This window comes from Mangifera indica, chromosome 13, assembly GCF_011075055.1.
Source record: "Mangifera indica cultivar Alphonso chromosome 13, CATAS_Mindica_2.1, whole genome shotgun sequence".
In the NCBI taxonomy this organism is placed as follows: Eukaryota; Viridiplantae; Streptophyta; class Magnoliopsida; order Sapindales; family Anacardiaceae; genus Mangifera; species Mangifera indica.
The window spans coordinates 3,948,903-3,955,598 of record NC_058149.1 but is presented as its reverse complement, the minus strand read 5'-3'; positions in this window follow the sequence as shown (position 1 = coordinate 3,955,598).

The following is a 6,696-nucleotide window of genomic DNA, read 5'->3' as shown; positions in this document are numbered from 1 at the left end:
GAAAGGAAAGGAAAGGAAGGAAAGGAAAGGAAAGGAAAGAAAAGAAGAAAAGAAAAAAGAAAGAAAAGCAAGAAAAAGAATTTGGGGCTCAAGATTTAGGGGTCGTCCCAAGAGTAATGTCTGGTGAGTTATGAATAAATTTAAATGGAAGCAAAATTAGTAAGATATAAGACCCGCATGCATGCTATAAACTATGAGGGGGCATTTTATACTACATCGCCCACAGTAGGGCCTGTCCGCAGTAGGACACGTCCGTAGTAGGACATAGACCCTCAGGGTCCGCTCGCAGTAGAGCTCAATTCAGATTCAAAAATAGTGTAATGAAAGAAAAAGAGCTTGAGCTTATAAAAGTGTCAAATCCCTATAGTTAGCTTCCATAAAGTATTAAATAAACACCAGATGGGACAAAGTATGACCCAAATAGTAAAGAGTGAACTAAATTACCCCCCTCAATCTCTTATAGAGGTTAGGATGTGAGGTTGAGTCCCAAAAGTAAGTTAGAACAGGAAACAAAAAAAGATAGTTTACTTGATTTTTTCCCCTTACTGAGTGTTCTTATCACTCACTCCATTTTCTTTCTTGATTGCAGGTACCGATGATCGAGGTAACTGTAAGGCAGGGTCAGGTCAATGTAGGTAGATCCGGTTGGAGCAAGTTATCTTTGGTTTATATTACATGCATACAGTAGCATGTTCTTATCGACTTTTGACTTTTTGAGATTATGGTACAGTTGCATATGATTACTCCCTATTTTCAGATACTTTCAGATGAGTCTTCATAGGAGTATATACATCTTTTGTTCACTTCCAGATTTTCAGTTTTCTTGGAATGCTTCCTAAATACTTTTAATAATGCATTTATTTTAAAGTATTTTTAAAAAGAAAAAAAATAGACGCTTCGAATATTAATTCGTAACATTTCTCCTTCGATGGGTAGTACTTTTAGGGAGGGATGTTATAAGTTGGTATCAGAGCATGATTTTGGAACCCAAAAGATGTTTTCTAAAACAAAATGGAGTAATGAAAGCAACACAGAGATGAAATACCCTTCAGCCACGCTGACCACCCTCGCAGTCGATCACTGTAAGTTAAGTTTTCATTTATACCTGCTGAGTTTTATGAAACTAATGTGTTCATTTTCAAGACCTATGAGTCAAACACCAATAGATCCCTCTCAAAGGAGCCAGAATGAAGGAGCAGCCCCTCAAGTACCCCAAGGGGCACTCAGTGCACATGATGTGCGAGAGATTTTCAAAGAGATGATGAGAGAGCACAAAGGTGCTCCTACACAGGGAAGTGAGACGGCTCATACGCCGCTAATCCAGGGAAATGATATGAAGGAGGTTACTTCAGCATCTACAACAGCCCCAGTGAGGACTCAGTTGCATCCTATTTTCAACCTCCCTAGTATGCACCAACCTCAAAAATTTGATGGTGCAAGGGACCCAATAGCAGTTGAAGAGTGGTTGGAATTAGTAGAGAGTGTCATGGCCTTGTTTGACATGACTGACCAAGAAAGAGTGAGATATGCCACCTATCTTTTCAAATCGGGGGCAAGAATATGGTGGAACTTAGTCAGGGAGACAGTCAATGTCTCAGAAATGACATGGTCAGAGTTTAGGCGCCGATTTGAGGCAGAGTACAAGGGCACCGATGTTACTTGTATCAGGGCCCAAGAGTTTATCAATCTAGTGCAAGGGACAGACTCTGTAAAAGAATATTCCACAAAGTTTAATCAATTGTCCCAGTATGCCCCCGAGATAGCTAGCATAGAAATAGGGCGTATGTAGAAGTTTGTGTATGGGCTGGATCCAGAGATAGCTCGAGATGTTATGACCGGGGCGCAGCCACCTAGAACTTATGCAGAGGCCCTTGATAGAGCTTTGAGGGCAGAAGTTTTTGTTAGGAGAAGGTTTGGTCAGACCACAGGGCAAAAGGTTACACCTCCTTCTACCATGCCAGCTCCCCCAGTGAGTAGTGGTTTAGCTTCAGTACAGAGAGGCCCTCCTCCAGAGTGAGACAGGAAAGGTAAACGACCTCTCCAGTTCAGAGGCATGAAAAAGAACTGGAAGAGTGGAAAGAAACAAAGAGGACCTGAGATACCAGCTTGCCAGAAATGTGGGAAGCACCATAGAGGAGAGTGTTTGACAGGTCAGGCAGTTTGTTTCAGAGGTCGTCAGCCTGGACATATTGCTCGTTTTTGTACAGCTGCCCCAGTGAGAGTAGAGCAACAACAGCCTATAGGAGGGGCCACAGCCAGAGTTTATACGATAACCCAGAACCCAATAGAGGCTAACCCATCAGCAGTCACGGGACAGATTCTCTATCTTGATACTCCTATTTATGTTTTAATTGATTGTGGGGCTACTCATTGTTTTATCACCAAGAGTTTGCTTGAGAAGTTAAAGTTGCAACCTGTTAGAATAACCTAGAGGATTATGATTGAGTTGCCTGATGGGGGGTCAATCATTAGTGAGACAATGCTACTAGGACATAGTATTATGATTCAGGGTCGACAGTTACTAGTAGACCTGATTGTGTTCGAAATGCCAGATTTTGACATGATTTTAGGGATGGACTTTTTGGGGAGATACAGAGCTGAAATTGATTGTAAAAAGAAGAAAGTGAGATTTAACCTAGACTCTGGAGATCAATTCGAGTTCGGTGAGGGTCATATCTGGAGTTTGATGATCAGTATGTTAAAAGCTAATAAAATGTTGAAAAAGGGGTGTACAGGATATTTGGCTCATATAGTGAGTAAGGTTGAGTCAGACCCAACTATTGAGGAAACACAAGTGGTACATGAGTTTCCAGATATGTTTCCAAGTGAGCTACCGGGATTAGCTCCCCAGAGAGAGATTGAGTTTAGCATAGAGTTGACACTTGGCACAACACCTATTTCAAGAGCACCCTATCAAATGGCCCCTGTCGAGTTACAAGAATTGAAAAAGTAGCTTCAAGAGTTATTAGATCATGGTTTTATCAGACCGAGCCATTCTCCTTGGGGAGCTCCCATCCTATTTGTGAAAAAGAAAGACGGGTCTATAAGAATGTGCATTGATTACAGAGAGTTAAATAAAGTCACAGTTAAGAACAAGTACCTGTTACCCAGGATTGATGATTTATTTGATCAGTTGAAGGGATTTGTGGTCTTCTCCAAGATAGATTTAAGATTTGGTTATCACCAGGTGAGAGTGACAGAGAAGGATATACCCAAGACAGCTTTTCGAACGAGGTATGGCCACTTTGAGTTTGTAGTGATACCGTTCGGATTGACAAATGCCCCTGCAGTATTTATAGATTTGATGAACAGGGTATTTCACGACTGTCTGGATGAATTTATTGTGGTATTCATTGATGATATCTTAGTATATTCTTATAGTCGAGAGGAGCATGAGCAGCACTTGAGGTTTACCCTCCAAAGATTGAGAGAGAAACAATTGTATGCCAAATTCTCAAAATGTGAATTTTGGCTGGATAGAGTTACCTTTTTGGGGCATGTGATTTCAGCAGAGGGTATATCAGTGGATCCCAATAAGATTGAGGCAATAGTCGAATGGTAGAGACCAAAGACAGTCAAAGAGGTTCGTAGTTTCCTGGGTTTGGCAGGGTATTATCGGAGGTTTGTGGAAGGATTTGCCAGATTAGCTAGACCTCTTACAACCCTCACGAAGAAAGCAACGCCATTCCAGTGGTCAGATGCTTACGAGGCAAGCTTCCAAGAATTGAAAAGAAGATTGACTACTACTCCGGTGTTAGCATTTCCAGAAGAGGGAGTTGAGTATGATTTATACATTGATGCCTCACATGGTGGTTTAGGAGCAGTATTGATGCAACAAGGCAAGGTGATAGCATATGCCTCAAGACAGTTGAAACAATTTGAAACCCAATACCCTACGCATGATTTGGAGTTAGCAGCAGTGATTTTTGCTTTAAAAATCTGGAGACACTATTTGTATAGGGTAAGATGTAATATTTATACTGACCATAAGAACCTCAAATATTTCTTCACTCAGAAGGAATTAAATATGAGACAGAGGCGATGGCTCGAGTTAGTAAAAGACTATGACTGTGATATTAAATACCATCCAGGCAAAGCTAATGTGGTTGCAGATGCCCTCAGTAGAAATGTGATGATATCACAACTGACGATCCAGAGAGAAATTCAGAAAGACATGGACCGAGAACAGATTGAGCTTGTGATTGGGGTCCTCACTAGACTAGAGATTCAGCCCACTCTCATAAATGAGATTCAAGAGGCTCAGACACAAGATGAATGGTGTCAACAGAAAATTCAGAAGGTTCAAGAGGGTCTCGAGACAGATTTTCAAGTAGCGAATGGAATTCTCAAATTCAGAGATCGAGTATATGTTCCTCAGAGGACTGAATTGAGATAGAAAATTCTTACAGAGGCTCATAGTTCTCTTTACACTGCCCATCCTGGAGGTGTAAAGATGTATCAGGATATAAAAAGATATTTTTGGTGGTTAGGCATGAAAAATGATATAGGTGAGTTTATTACCAGATGTCTCACCTGTCAGCAAATTAAGGTCGAACACCAGAGACCTGCAGGGTTACTTCAGCCTCTGCCTATTCCAGAATGGAAATGGGAGCATATTTTCATAGACTTCATCAGTGGACTCCCTAGAGTTCAGAATGGATGTAATGTTATCTGGGTGATTGTTGATAGATTGACTAAGTCAGCTCATTTCCTACCCATCAAAGATACTACTACCACAGATCAGCTGAGAAGATTATATGTTAGAGAGATTATTAGATTGCATGGGGTACCCAAGACCATAGTATCTGATCGTGATACAAGATTTGTATCAGCTTTTTGGAAGAGTCTTCAAAGATCCTTGGGTACTAATTTAGCCTTTAGTACAGCCTATCATCCTCAGACGGATGGTCAGACAGAGAGGGTTAATCAGATTTTGGAAGACATATTAAGAGCTTGTTGTCTTGATCATAAAACTACATGGGTAGAAATATTACCCTTAGTGGAGTTTGCTTATAATAATAGCTACCAGACGACTATTCAAATGGTACCTTATAAGGCATTATATGGTAGGAGGTGTCGCTCTCCTCTCCATTGGGATGAGATAGGAGAGAGAGAGGTGTTATCCCGATCTCTTGGGCCTGAGTTGACCTAGAAAATGATTGATGATGTCCAATTGATCAGGCAGAGAATAAAACATGCACAGGATCGACAGAAAAGTTATGTAGATCGTCGACGTCGAGACTTGGAATTTAATGCAGGTGAATTTGTATTTGTAAAGGTTGCTCCATTTAAGCATTTGATGAGATTCGGAAAGAAGGGAAAACTAGCTCCCAGATTTATTGGTCCATATGAGATAATTGAAAGAGTTGATAACGTGGCTTACAGATTGGCCTTACCAGCGAGTATGGACCGGATTCATAATGTATTTCATGTCTCATCGTTAAGAAAATGTCTTGGTGATCATTCCCAAGTTGTGAATACAGAAGATATTAAGTTATCAGAAGACCTTAGTTATGAAGAAAAACCGATTCAGATACTCGATAGGAGAATTAAGCAACTAAGGAATCGACAGATTCCTCTAGTAAAGGTCTTATGGAGAAATCAAAAGGTAGAGGAGGCCACCTGGGAAATGGAGCAAACCATGAAGGAGAAGTATCCAGAGTTGTTTTTATGAATTTCGAGGACAAAATTCTTGTAAGGGGGAAGAGTTGTAATACCCTCAGATATATTCCAGGGGTAATTACGTCTTTTGACCCTGTTTGGAGATATTTCTAATTTTTTGTGTGTGTGTTTTAGTATATATACTCAGATATATTTCAGGGGTAATTACGTCTTTTGATCCTGTTTGGAGATATTTCCGATTGTGTGTGTGTGTTTTAGTATATATAGATATATATATTTAAAAAAAAAAAAAGGTCAATATATATGTGCCAAAAGTCAATAAAAGAAGGAAGGAAGAGAGAAAGAAACTTTACCTTTGCTTCTTTGATCATTTTTCCAGCATCTTCTCGTCTCCTAGAGAAGAAGGTAGTGTTCTTCATTTTTTTGTTGTATTTTAAGAACAGTGAGTGATTTTGAGGGGATTTTGGAAGATAAATAAGGAAAGAAAAAGAAAAGGAAGCACTTGGAAGCTTTGGTAACCAAAGATCTCCTTCTTTTCCCTTTTATCTATGTTTATATGCATGTTATGTGAATATGTTAGTGTGTTTTGGTATTGATTTAAAGTGGTCTCGGTGATAAAGGAAGCAAAACAAAGAGAAGGAAGTCAATTTGCAAAGATTTGGCTTGAAACAAGGTAAGGGGAATCATTATTGATATGTTGCATGTTTTAAGCTTTCGATTCCTCGGATCTATGTTATAAATGGTGATTTTGAAGTTGAGGAATGTTGTTTTACCATCTGGGATGTCTATGTGTGTGATTTGGTTTAAGGCAGAAAGTTGCATGATATTTACAGTTTTTGCCACTGAGTTCGTCCCATGTTTTGGCTGTCTTATCTATTGAATTATGAGTGCTATTATAGCTTGTTGGAAAGCTCTTTGAATCCTCTTTCCAATGATATATAGCTTGTATGAATTAGAAACCGTTTGGGCGGTTAAATTGTATGAAAAGAAGGCTGCCCTGCTAAATGTCTGTTCTGTGAACAGTATTTCGTAATTTTATCACTGAATTTAGCTTACGTTTTGACTGTCTTATCT